General features: G+C 29.1%; 1 protein-coding gene across 1 annotated transcript in view; it reads right to left on the bottom strand.

Annotated features, from left to right (window-relative positions):
• AkhR (Adipokinetic hormone receptor) overlaps nt 1-13,743 on the bottom strand; it is a 172,374-nt gene that overhangs the window by 122,017 nt on the left and 36,614 nt on the right. The window lies entirely within an intron of this gene.

Here is a 13,743-nt window from a genome sequence, read left to right as displayed (position 1 = left end):
TGCTAGTGTAGCAGTACTTCCATGATGGTATATCTAACATGTGTTTTCCATTTTTTAATAATTATTTTCACAATATAGGGTAAGTGGAATTGCAAAACTCAAATTATAATGAATTAGGATAATATATGAAAGTGTTATCATTGAAAAAAAAAGTAATAAAATTTTCTCTACGTTGTAATATTTCTAATGATTACCCCATAATCATCTTGGTCTTGAATAATAATTTTCCGCTAAAACTAGCTCATAATAATTCTTAATTACACCTACTACAACTTTTTTCGATATATGGGACGAATTTATGTTATAAAGCCTTTTTTTTCGAAAAAAGTTAGATAAAGATAAAATTTATAATAATATAACCTGCTTTGTCTACCTGAAGTAATAAATTGACCATTACTAATGATTTAAGAAACTTAAAATAGTAAATATGGATATAATTTCTTCTACGAGCAGACGGATGACGTATAGCAAAAAAATGCAAGTTATGGAAATATCTTCTCTTTTTGACCAATTATAACTAAACATTAATCAAAAGCAGTATTAATTATTTTTGATTGCAAGTTTAAATGACTAAATTTCTTATTTAAATGGTTTGTTGTAACACAAAGGGGTTTTTTTATACAGAGGGCATAGCAATTTGTTTTTAATTGTAAAATTACAAAACTTTAATGCCGTTGAGCTACCTCTAAATATTTTTCAAAACCTTTTAAAATTTGTATACCATATCTTTTGTTTAAAAGAAAAAAATTGCTACCTTCGAAGCTCAAAATTTTACAAATTAAAAAAATAACCTACATCCGAACACTCACACATAGTAACTTTGTACTAAGATCCAGAAATAATAAAACTACCTGTAAATGTTACCTGGTTACATGCTGTTTACTTTAAAAGGATACAATAATTGTATCCCCTCCCTCCTTAAATCCAAAGAGCCATTAAATTGTAATAGCAAATTTTGCAGTAAGGTTGATTTTTTCCGGACAACAGGGTTGACCTCTGTCGGCCCATTGTAAGAACAAGAGGAGCTTCTGTTTAATAACTTTATCTTGTCAATCAGTACCAAAAATATGTCATTTCTCCAACTACTTTCTTTTTTACTCTTCGAAGTCAAGTGACCATAAACCTCTAAACCCATGATAATATCCTCAACATTACTTGTTAAAATACGAGTCGAAAGATTGAACTTAGAATCTATGGAATCTATTAACTTAATAATTATTTGAAAAAAATATATACACCAACTCCAGTCACAAAAGGTTTCGTTATACTTTGGTCACGTCAACCAAAAATGAAACTGAGACGTATTCTTATCTGTTTTACGAATGCTACATATTTACTTCCTTCTTAAGAATGTTCGATTATAAAAATGAAAAATAATTTAAACAAGACTTGACTCGTGAAGATTGATCATTGTCAAATCCTCCAGATACAAGGACTGTCTGAATTGTTCCAAAATTTAAGGGTTACTGTATGCTGCAAAAAACGATATTTGCTTTGTTCCAATAATGACATCGATGGTGAATTAAGTAATTTAAAGCTTCAGAAGTTTCTATTTTGTGCGATTTTATCTCAAATCATGTAAGTACAATAAGTTGGAGTCTTATTGTCTTCTATCTCAAGAACTCAATTGAACTATTAGTACGGAAGAAAAATATTTAATTTTGAGAATGTTTATAAATTGACTGCTAAGGTAAAACTAACTGCAGACAAGAATTATAAGAACAATTGTAGGGGGGTAAGTGTATTTAAACTCAATAAAGATCCCCTATCGAATTTATGTAAAACTGAGAATGTGTGTAGTTACTTAGAGATCTTGAATTATCTCCCTCAAACATGTAGAGCCTTGTAAATAATTAAATACTCAATGTTTCTTTTTCCCCTCTCTTTGGATGACATACATCACAATACTAAGACCAGTTTATCCTTTAATCCATAAAACATCAAGTTTTTCCTAGTTTTGAAGAAGAAAAGAATTCAGGATTGCAAGTGAAGGAGGTTGGGGTAAAAAAGTGATTGGTGATATGATATAAAGAAAAAAATATCATTGTTTACTAACACCGATCAGAATATTTAATTGTTGTTTATTAAGTTACTCCTTGCGGTGTTTTTCATAGATTAATGTAGTAGGTAGTTGTAGTATTTTAAAAATAATTGGGTGTACATGGCTTATAATGAAATATAAGTATATGCACATGCTGTAAATGAATAAATGAGTATAACATTTTTATTTCAATAATTACAAACTTTTTATCAATAATACTGAATATCATAGTAATAGTTGATAAAAATTGTTTATAATGTCTGCTTTTTGCAGAAATTACGACCTAAACTCTGATAGGCAAGACATCATAATAGGTGCATTTAAATTATGATGGGGAAACTTGATGACAGTAACTTCCAAAAAAGACCAAATTTCAAAATTCATTTTTTTGAAATTCAAACCTAGAATTTATTAAAAAATATTATCATATAAACGTCCAAAGCTCTAAGTAGTGAAGTTAGTTTGCCAAAACTTTGCTAATTTCTAACTCATTTACATGTGGAGCACCTTAGATGGTATAACAAATTCAACCCTACATTGAAATGTGAATGATCTGAAGTCCAACATCTCCTAGGTCTGGGCCAACTACCCTGAGGACAAAAAGGTCAAAGCCTTTACCAGCTTTAGGCACCATATTGAGCATAGCTTCACATAGAGGCCAGATCGAAAAAGATGCAGTTTTATCAATAAAAACCTGTAATATATGGCTGATTTTCTTTTTGCTTGTGTCCATCTTTGATGTGCGCTCACACAATACTGAGTCAAACAATACCAAAACTTTGTTATTAATTTTTTCCTGCAAAATTTTATGCTTCTAATGTTATCTTGTGTAAACCGATCGCTCTTATAAAATATGAGATACCAGTTACAGAAGGCAGCTATAGGAAATATTTTTTTGTGAAAACTTCTTTTTACAATATCTAACAATGAGCAAAAAGGTACCGGGCCTCACAAATTCTTTTGTACCCTTGCCTCATTTTCTGTTAGTACCAACCTTTAAAAGATAGGAGTCAAAAATACGCGACAATCTTTTCTTTAGTTTATTAGTTATTGCACTAAGTGTGGTACTACTTTTGTTATTTACAAAACAATTTTGCAGAAGTACAAAAATAGAAGTGCGAGACAAGATCAAGTAAAACCTTGATTTTTAAGGTCCACCCTTTATATCGTAAAACCATTATATTACATATGACCTCCTAAAGTATCTCTTTCTTTCTTTTTGTGTGCATTGATCGTAATGATTAATGTGATTTGAATTAGTCAAATATTATATTACAAATAAATTATTATCTCATCATGTCTAACAAATAAACGAGGGTTTAATGTAGTGGCTTGCTTGATTAATTGATGACTAAAGATTTGATACATTATGACCCAAATTTGATATGTGGAAGGAATAAACGGTACGTACATACATGCAATAGAAGAAATGGTTCTCCAATCTCCTTGGATGACTGGTTGGTTATGTCTTCTCTAAATCATACACACCAATTTAAACTAGATGTTATTATATGAAAAGCCTTTATTCGACCGACTTTAACATGTCCAGGGTTTGCAAATTAAATATACCTATGGGTCTGGATAAACTCATGAAGAAGTTAATCTTTAAACGCTTTTAAAGAGAATAGCTCTTGCTGAGTTTGCAGAGAACATACCGACCAACTGGGGAATCCTCTTGTTCACAGAGTTTCGAAACTCTTTGTGGGGTTAAATTAACAAAATTTAAAAAAAATCCCACTTTGCGACGTCTAACGAGTTAACACTAGATACTGCTCCACCTCATTCCATAATGAAGACCAAAAAGAAGAGGGAAAAAAAAGGAAAAAAACAGGGTCCTTCTAAGTTGAAACACTTTTCTTCGATGAACGATACATGGAGCCATAAAGGAAGGGTATCAATAAGAAAACTAATGGAAGTGGTAGATGTCCATTGACTACCCAAAAAAAGTCAGTATTTTAATCCTTGGCAAATTTGTAAATCGCCACACTTAGGTACACCCCCCCTCCCAAAAAAAAAGAAGATCTTTTTGCTATTGTTTAACCTATACTGTTTTTTGTGAGGATTACGTAAACCTATTTTGAAAGCTAAAATTTATATAAATACTTGTAAAATTCAGCCAGCCCTCAGCCAATGAAATTTAAAGCCTAAAATCGGTAAATTTCATCACTTTCTTTAACAAAAATGTATTTAAGTATATAAGGATGAACAAATTTTTGCATCCTGTTAGTTTAAAGCCCTAGAACTACATTAAAGTTGATTGCTACTCCAGTGGTTTTTTTCCTTTTTATTTTGTGTCTAAATATATATATATTTCTCACCGTTTTTTTTTTTTGATCTTTTTTCGTAAATGTATATATATATTTTTTTAATGTTTTTCTTTACTTGGTTTGTTTTACTCAATACCTTAATATGTTCGACTTAAATAAGGTATTGAAAAGACTATAATTGTTGGAAAAGTTCAGCCTTGGAACAGGAGCACTATAATTTTTAACAATGGGTTGCAAAGAATTGAATTTTTACTTGAAACTGATCTTCATTGTGAACAGTAGCAGCTTGCTCAATTATTATTAACTAAATTATTCTTTCGGCAGTGACATTAGTTACTTGGAGATTTGTTATAATTTCTTTCATATGATTCAAATTAGTGTCGTCGCTCCATTTTTCCACTGAATTTTTTTACCAGTTATGATCCATACCCGATATTTTAAATACTTTCACTGACAGTGGTCCTATCATATTGATGTATTTTAGGTTTTTTTTTTTTCAGTTAGGGAAAGTTGGATTTACCATCTAGAAACATCTCTGGAATTTCAAAACAACTCAGCTTTGAAGTAATTGATTTCTTTGCAACATTATCAACTTCATCTCTGAATAAAGTTAACACAACCAGATCTTGTGTAAGGTACCACTTGGGTTTTAGAATTGTTTAGACTAAGCTATAGCGCCTTCCTGATCCAAATTTATATAGTTTAATAACTGGTTATAAAATTTTAAATCAGTAAGTGTTGCTTCAGTAGGCAAAGGTGCTTTAAACCACTAAAGCCCATAAGCAACTCATGTGAATCGTACAAATATTTACAAAACATTGATATTTTATTAGTGTAGTTTAGTTGTTCACAGTAAAAAACTACTTTACTTTCATCAAGTTGACATTAAATAAAATGAGCTCTACTAATAGCTCCTGGTTTTCTAACATGTCTTTCCTAGTAAAGTCATATTTAGCTCTGCATACTCCAAATAATTATCTCGGGGAAACGATTTGTTATTATGTAATAAATTATATAACTCCTTTGCTTGACCCCTCATGATGCTCAAAACTGAATCTTCTTCAATATCCAAAGTTTTCCAGGATTCTTTTTTATTTCAACCCATTTTTTAAAACTGCACAGACTGTACTCTTACCAAAAATTGTTGTCGTTAAGTTGTACATTTTCCAAAATAACTGGCCTTCATTGATCACGACTCCAGCTTGTTTTATATATAAGCTTTTCTTGCCTGGTATCTAATTTTAGTGTAATACAACATGTTTTATATAATGAAAATACTTCAAAACTTGACAACTGTTGGTAAAGTTGATGATTCCATCACAGGAATAAGTTGGCCTAAATAGGGAATATCCGTACATTTTTTTGTAGTAGGTTTAACTTCAGCCATAATGTACTTTAAAGTTGATATAAATAATATAAACTAGTATATTTCTTCTGAAAAAGGCTAAATTAAACTAAAATGAGCCCAAAATAGCAAAGAAAAATTACTTTAAAATACTATAAAGTAAAATATTGATTTCTAGTCGTATCAGAATGAAAATATAGGCTATACAAAATAATATAATGCATATAATTAGTCATATTCAGTTAAATACGAAGTTTTCATTTGCTAAAACCATAAAATTTGTAGCAATTTTCCCCTTCAAAATCGAGTAAATCTTTAAACCTCAAGGCTGGCTGAATTTTTAAAATATCTATATAATTTTCTTAATGTTAGTTATACAATGAAAATTTTTATTAAAAACAACACAGGTTTCATGATACCAAACAATATTGTTTTTTTGGGACACCTTACTACCCATTGATAAAGATTTAATATGGAATTTAGGTCCGGATTTAAGCTAGACCACTAAAGGACATTAACATGTTTCTTCTGTAAACACTCTCTTTTTTTTGCTAAAAGTAGTAGAATTGATGATCGACATTGCAGCCTATGTCATTGCAAGTTACAGAGTGGGACTTGTGTTTATTTCCCTCATTTCATAGCTGCACACAGCTATGAGATGAAACCCAATGACAGCCTCACTGCTCTTCTCAAAAACATTCTTCTAAACTTCTTGAAAATATAAAAAACTTTCATCTAGAAAAATGCACCGTGTTTTTGTTTTGGCGAATAAATGCGCTTTTCTATGTTAGACTACAAACTTTTCTGCCAATATGATATTCTTGCTATCTCATACTTAAATTAACCAAAATCCCTAAAATGACATTGGTAGATTTTGAAAGACTTGGAGTAATGAAAAACCATTGAACTGTTTTTTTCTTTTCATGTTTTTTAACTAATTTTCTTAAATTGACTCTTGTCTGATTTAATAAATAAACATTTATCACAATCCAATTAAGGAAAAATGGAGATTAACTTTATTATTTTTATTTGTGTGGCATATTTATTTATGCCAACACTTTTATACATAAAATAAAATAAAAACATGTTAAATAATCTGCAATCAATGTTATTGACTGGTGTGGTAATTCTGCTGACTTAAATCTTGTAGAAAATCTTTGTGGTATAATGAAAGCTAAGCTCAGAAAATACAATTCTTTAACAATGGAGAAGCTAGTCGGGTACAAAGTTATATTGTGCGGGAATGAGTTGCTCTCCATCATTCATGAACACAAACACTTGATAATCAAAAATCTTGTTTTCAAAAATATTAAAATAATGATAACAGCTTTGGATAATAAAAAGGACAATTATTCAGATAACTAACTAAAAAATGTCTAGCACACGTTTGAGGTCATATTTTAAGGAAATCTATAGTGCAGATATAAGCATATTTAGTTTTTCAAAGTATCTTGAGAATGAGAAATTATTTCCATTATTCTTCTTCAAAAATGTCCCATTATTATCAAAATAGTATGTCACGTAAATCTTAGAACCAAACACCATTAACTAAAATTGTGTTTGTTTTATACTGTACAATGAACACTTTGTGTACTCAACTAAAAAGCTTTTAAGAATCCTTTAATATTTTGTTTAAGTAAGACTAAAGGAGGGGAGGGGGGAAAGCTTTTGAACACACTTCTGCCATTAAACAATGCAATTTTGAAAAAGATATTTAATCTTTGCTTAATTGTTTACCAAAATTGTGTGAATTACAAACAAAAAAATAAGGGTAATATAATGTAAAGTTGAGTGGTTTGAAAATCAAAATTTTATAAATCTATTATAGGGGTATTAGGAAACTTCTTAGACATTGACAACTATTCCATTCAAAATTTGAGGATGATAAAATGTATTTTGGTGGCTCTCCAATTCAGTCAAAAATTTATTTTGAGGATTATTTAAAATAAATTTATTGTATTAAGGGTGGTCTGAAACGTTTCCAACCTCAACCTGAAGAGGGGCGAAATTGAAAATAAAAGCTAACCATATAATTAGCATCTGGTGACAGTTACTCACCAAACTTTGAGCAATTTTGGACGTGTAGTTGTTATGTGACAGTCGTTTGAGTGGGTTGATGCTGGAGTGTTTTTGTGATCACTTACAAGATAGAGTATTGAGATGTCATTAAATATTTGTTTTTGAAAGTTTAATCTATAAATAGATTCAAACAATTGCAAACATAAAAAGACATGTTGTGTTAAAATTTGGTAGGTCCAAGTTAATCCACTTGTTATGTTTATGTTATGTGTTATGTTTAAAAAAATTGTAAAAATTCAGAAATGTTTCTTGAATATTTTTTAGGTGGGAAACTTTTCTGACCACCCTTGTACCAACAATTATTTATTACTTTTAACATATAATGAACTATATAATTTTTCCCTGAATACTAATACTTTATTAATCTTCATCAATACCCAAATATAGTTAATCCTTATAATTGAGTTAAAATAAGTAAGATAAAATTATCTTTCCGGTAGAGTGAATGGTGTTAGTCATCCTACAAAAAAATCAGTTATATGAAAAAAAATATATTTATATATATAACCCCTGAAACTCACTACCTTGTCTCATAAATTATTTTTATTCCAATAATTAATTATCCCCATCTATGCTCATATTAAATGGGAAATAAACATGTTCACTCTCGGAATCAAAAGTTTGGTATAACCTATTGGTTTGTTAAAAAACGAATATCAGAATGTTTTGGAGGAAATCAACTCAGTTGTAATCATGATATATCTTGATATAAAGAGTGTCTTACAAATCAAAATGAAAAAAATAATTCAAAAATGAACGTCATTAATTTGAAAATATTTTGGAAGAAGACTGCTTAGCTGTTATGACGATTTTTTACATATGCTGCACCAACCTATGAAGAAAATGTACAAAAATCCCACTCCATATCTTTCAAGGTTGTAGACAGGAACTACTTGGATGTCAATACTTAAATTTACTGCGAGTCGAACAGGGACTTATTATGTACATTGATATTTCCTCAATCAATCCCCTGTGATAATTTCTGTTATTCATAAGCTCACGCACTTTAAACTTAGATGTTCCTTTCTAAAGAATTAAAAATAATGCCATCAACTTTGGCAAATAAAAAAACACAGTTCAGATTAAATTACAGAAAGCATTGCACTAGACTAAAGTTATGTTTTTTACAACCATACTAATAAACAACTTTCTCTGATACCCTGTTTTCGAAATTGGAAAATGGATTGTGAAACTAAATCTCAAAACAAATATCCCAAATATACATCTTATCACCTCTTTTGTCAATTTCAGTTATAACCTTTCTGTGCGTACATAATATATAACACTTGTTATTTTTTTTGTTTCTCTCTGATTGCCTAAAATTATTTCTGTTAAGCAAATCATGTTATAAATCAAACTATTCTTTGCTGCTTTTTCCATTTTTGTAACTTAATACTTATCAACTCAGTATCTTATATTGAAGAAAAATCAAAATTCCTACTGAAACGTTAAATCATATAAATTTTGGTTGTATTGTTGCAATGTTATGCAACTCCCATCTTCAAACATTGTTTGAATGATGTGTATCCATTTTGTATTATTTTTGAGACTTAATTGATTTTACCTGAAAATTTATTTTCTTAATTTATCACAAGGAAATATATATATATATATATTTTTCATTAAGACTGCAGAATTTATTGGAATATTTTATTAAATAAATAAATATAACTATTACTAGTTAATAAAAGTGCATTGCAGCAAATCATTGTCAATCATGTGAAAAAACAAAAAAGTAAATCGTTGAAGTTTTTAGGTTTTTTGTTGGGGCTAAGAATAGCGTTTTAGAAATGTAAATTCTACTCCTTTCAAAATTACTAGTTATCAATCTTCACAGAGTCTCAATTATAAACATTTTTTGAAGATTTTTTTTAGTTGTTTACGTATGTTTAGCTAATTTACCTACGTATTTTGACAAAATATTTAAACTGCATAATAATAATACATTTGTTAAATAATTGCTTAAGTTATTTGCAAATTTGTACAAAGAATTGCATAAATATGATCATTATTATGACACATGAATTAAAGAGTGGTAGGTAGCCCTCTGGAACCTTAATTTGAGCATATCTGACCCTAAGTAAGAGAAGTGCTCCAAGCATTTGTACATTTCAAAAAAGGAAAACAATCCAGTTTTTTTACCTGCATAAAAAACACTATTACAGCTCTATTGTCAACGATTTACTATGTAGAGTGCACTTTTATCTATTTCTTTTTTGGAAAGGGGAGGATTAGAATTCTTTGGGTTAAAATTTTAACCAATATAATGAATTTGCTTTTTTTATACAAAAAAATTATATAAATCTACAATAACGTTTTATTACTGTGGAACAGTTTTGAGTATATTACCGAAAAGTTTAGTTAGAAACAATAAAAATTTAATTATAATGTTGTGGAGATTATGGCCTCGAGTTGAATATAACTAGATTAGTCAATTTATTAAATTTTTTTTGGTTAAAATGTATATTTTTCGTTTTGGGAGGTAGATGATGCTTGGATCATAAAGTCACGTTTTCCTAGAATAGGTAGACATTGGTCAGTATTCAGAATGAGAGGAGAAAGGCTTATCTATTTGTTTAAAATTCGATTGACATAATAACATTCTTATAGCTCCGTTAGTGAATTAACTAGTGAACTTGGATGAAAAAAATTACCCAATATATTCAACGACGTTTATTAATTATACAGAGTCAACATAAGGGGGATGCTTGCTTCCATTATTTATTGGGGGGAGAGGGGGGGATAAACTGATACCATTATATAAATTACTTATAGGCTTATTTTATTTCTATAATAGGAGAGTCTGCCCGAGTTGTTGGGAGGAATGCCAGCAATAGAAACAAAGAATGAAGGTTGAAGAAAAGAAACAAAGAATGAACGTTGAAGAAAAGAAACAAAGAAGGAAAAATATAAAGTGAAGGAGAGAGTGTAAACGATTTTATTTCAGTAAAAAATTGGATCATAATGACCTTGGAGGCTTTTTTACGGTTACTTTTTAAATTTCATACTGATCTAATTGAACATTTTGGATTTCATATGTGATAATCCTAAAAAATAATATAAATAAAGAAAATATATTATAATTTTTTTTGAGGGGGGCATCAGAAACTTTTAGACCCTTTTAACCCCCCTTTAAAAGGGGCTAGTGATGGAAGGATGGACATACCTGCTATTTAAATTTGTAATATTTTCTAACTATTTTATCCCTTTTGCACTAATCGATATCAATAAAAATGATTAAAAACGAAATATTATTTTTTATTATTATAGTCAAACCCAAAAAAATATATATAGTTAATGTAAACATCCATGCAATATTAATTAATAAAATTTTAGGTACTGAAGATATACCCATTAATTATGAGGAATTGTGATACATAAAGTAACATTACGAATATTACATTAGTAGCAACTTTTATACCTTAAATTGAAATAAGAAATAATAACTTTTCTAAGCATTATTTCTTATGGCTTCGAATTTAATACATCGAAGATATATTGTGTTCTAAAGGCAGGCTCCGAACTAAATGGTACATATTTTGTCATCATAGCTCGCCAAAAATAATAAATCTTTAATAGAAACTTTCATCAGAAATGAAATAATTAAACAAAACTAGGATTTCCAAGAATCTATACATTGTTTTATCATATAATTAGATCCATCAATAAGTATACAATTTAAAATGTAAAATATACAGAATTGTCCAGGTATGAGTCAATTGAGAAAAAAATTTAAAACTTATAAGAAACGAACCTAACGGTATAGAACCATTTTTTTATTATTATTTGAAAGCTTTCTCAATGAACTGGTTCTTGCTTTGAACTTTTAATTTTCATTCCTCGGATGGAGGGAGTAGCCCAAGAAAGAAATTACACCTTCCAACAAGACTGTGTACCAGACCATACGTCAAAAAAGTGTAGAATGTTTTGCCCACAAAATTGTTTTCAATTTCATTTTCTGTTAGAGAAAAAACAACGAAATATTTATTTTCTTCCATTAGTATTTAAAAAAAAATCCATTAGTATACAAATAGTTCATCATGGAGTCCCATTCATTTGATCAGCAATCGCAAATTATCTATATTTATTATCAAAATAACTGTTGATGCTAATTTTTATTAAAAACTCATCTTCAGTTATGAAGCTCATTTTTGAATCATGGGCTTTATTAATAAGGCAGAAATCTACCAGTGCTTTATGAGACTGAATTGTATCCCGAAAAAATTTACCGTTTTTGGTAAACTTCATGCTGCAGGGATCATTGGACCATATTTTCATTGATGATGATAATCACCTCGTTACTGTTAATCAAAATTGCTATCGGACCATAATAACTGATTTGCAAGTTATGGAATTGGCAAACATATGGTTTCAAAACAAAGGTTCCACTTGTCACACAGCAAACATTACAATCTATTTATTGCAAACTTTGGTGTATGCGTTATTTCCAGAAATGGGCCAGTTGATTGGCCACCTCGATTGTACAATTTAACGCCTTTATCTTAGTTTCTTGGGGTCATGTGAAGTTGTTGGCTTACAACAACAAATCTGCGACTTCAGAAGAGCTCAAACAAAATATTCTAGGAAAAATTGATGCATTATCTGTCAATTTTTCGGAAAAAGTGGAAAATTGGCTTCAGCGATTTGAGTTTTTTAAACGTGGTCATGATAGAGAAATCGTTGCATAAATGTATTTGTTTAAAATTTGTGTTGAAAAAAAAAAATTAGCAAAATCTTTCAGGGTTTATGTGTTTCTGTTTTGTTTTTTTTTATAAAAAAAGTTTTAGCGTTCTAAATGGAGAACCCTATATAATTTGTTATACTATATAAGAAAAAGGAAATATCCCCTAGTGGTGTCATGAATATCAATTTACCTTCTTTTAGGACAAACAAGAGGGTTTGGACTGAATGAGACGGGACCGGACTGGAAACTTGTAGGTATATGAAACTTGTTTTATTGTTTTCACGTTGTTGCATTTATTTTATCACGTAACCTTTCCTTTTTTTTTAAACGAAAACAAAACAAAAATCATCTGGTAGCTGGCCAAATAAGGTAGTCATACCAACTGCCATTTATATCTTATGCTCTCCCAGACTATCACTGTCATAGGTATTACTTCTTCACTATTTTTAAAATAAACTATATATTATTGCAATCTACAAAGTATTTTATTCGATAATGTATAATAATATTGTTTAGTAATATTTTATAAAAATAGTAGGGATACAGTTTTATTTGTGTGTGATAACCAAAAAAAAATTAATAGAAATAATCAAATGGCCGATATATATATTACAAAAATAACAAGGGATCATCAATAAACTATATTCATGTCTTTTTTGGAAACAGAGCATAAGCAAAGAATAACTTATAACTTTGTTAATTTATCAAAAAAGAAAAAATCATTAAATAGCCATGACGTATCATGCCAGAGGAAATAATTGACAGCTGACAATATAATTCAGAAGATATTTTGTGTTAGCAAGGTACAATACTAACTCCAATGCATGAAAAAAAGAATTATATTGCCACACTCCATACGATTGATTTCAATAAGAAAATGATTTAGTTGAAATATTTTTTATTCATTTCCAAATGCATAGCTATTTAAGGTTTTAATGAGGTGTAAATATAGGGTTCAAATATATATATATTATGTAAATGAGAAAAGATATATTTGCACGTCTAAATGTGCTTAGTATTGATCAATTATATACAAAATTTAAAAGCCTTAATAATTTTTGCATATGTGATTGATAGTCAAAATATAAAACGATACATTTATGTCAGAAGAAACCATATGTTTCCAATTTGTGTGAGCTTTGTATCTGTTACAAGGTCTTATATTTTGTACATATATAACTTAAGATTATATTTCTCTATTTTAAAAAAAAGCGATTTATTTTATTTCGAGAGGGAGCAACAATTTCAAACAATAAACAATTTAAAAAATGTAAAATTAATTTAATTAATTATAACATTTATTTTTTGTTATTGCTTTACAAAAACC

The sequence above is a fragment of the Lepeophtheirus salmonis genome, chromosome 14 (assembly GCF_016086655.4).
Source record: "Lepeophtheirus salmonis chromosome 14, UVic_Lsal_1.4, whole genome shotgun sequence".
Taxonomy (NCBI): domain Eukaryota; kingdom Metazoa; phylum Arthropoda; class Copepoda; order Siphonostomatoida; family Caligidae; genus Lepeophtheirus; species Lepeophtheirus salmonis.
Note: the sequence above shows the minus strand (reverse complement) of the source record. Positions and strands in the feature narration are given on the sequence as shown.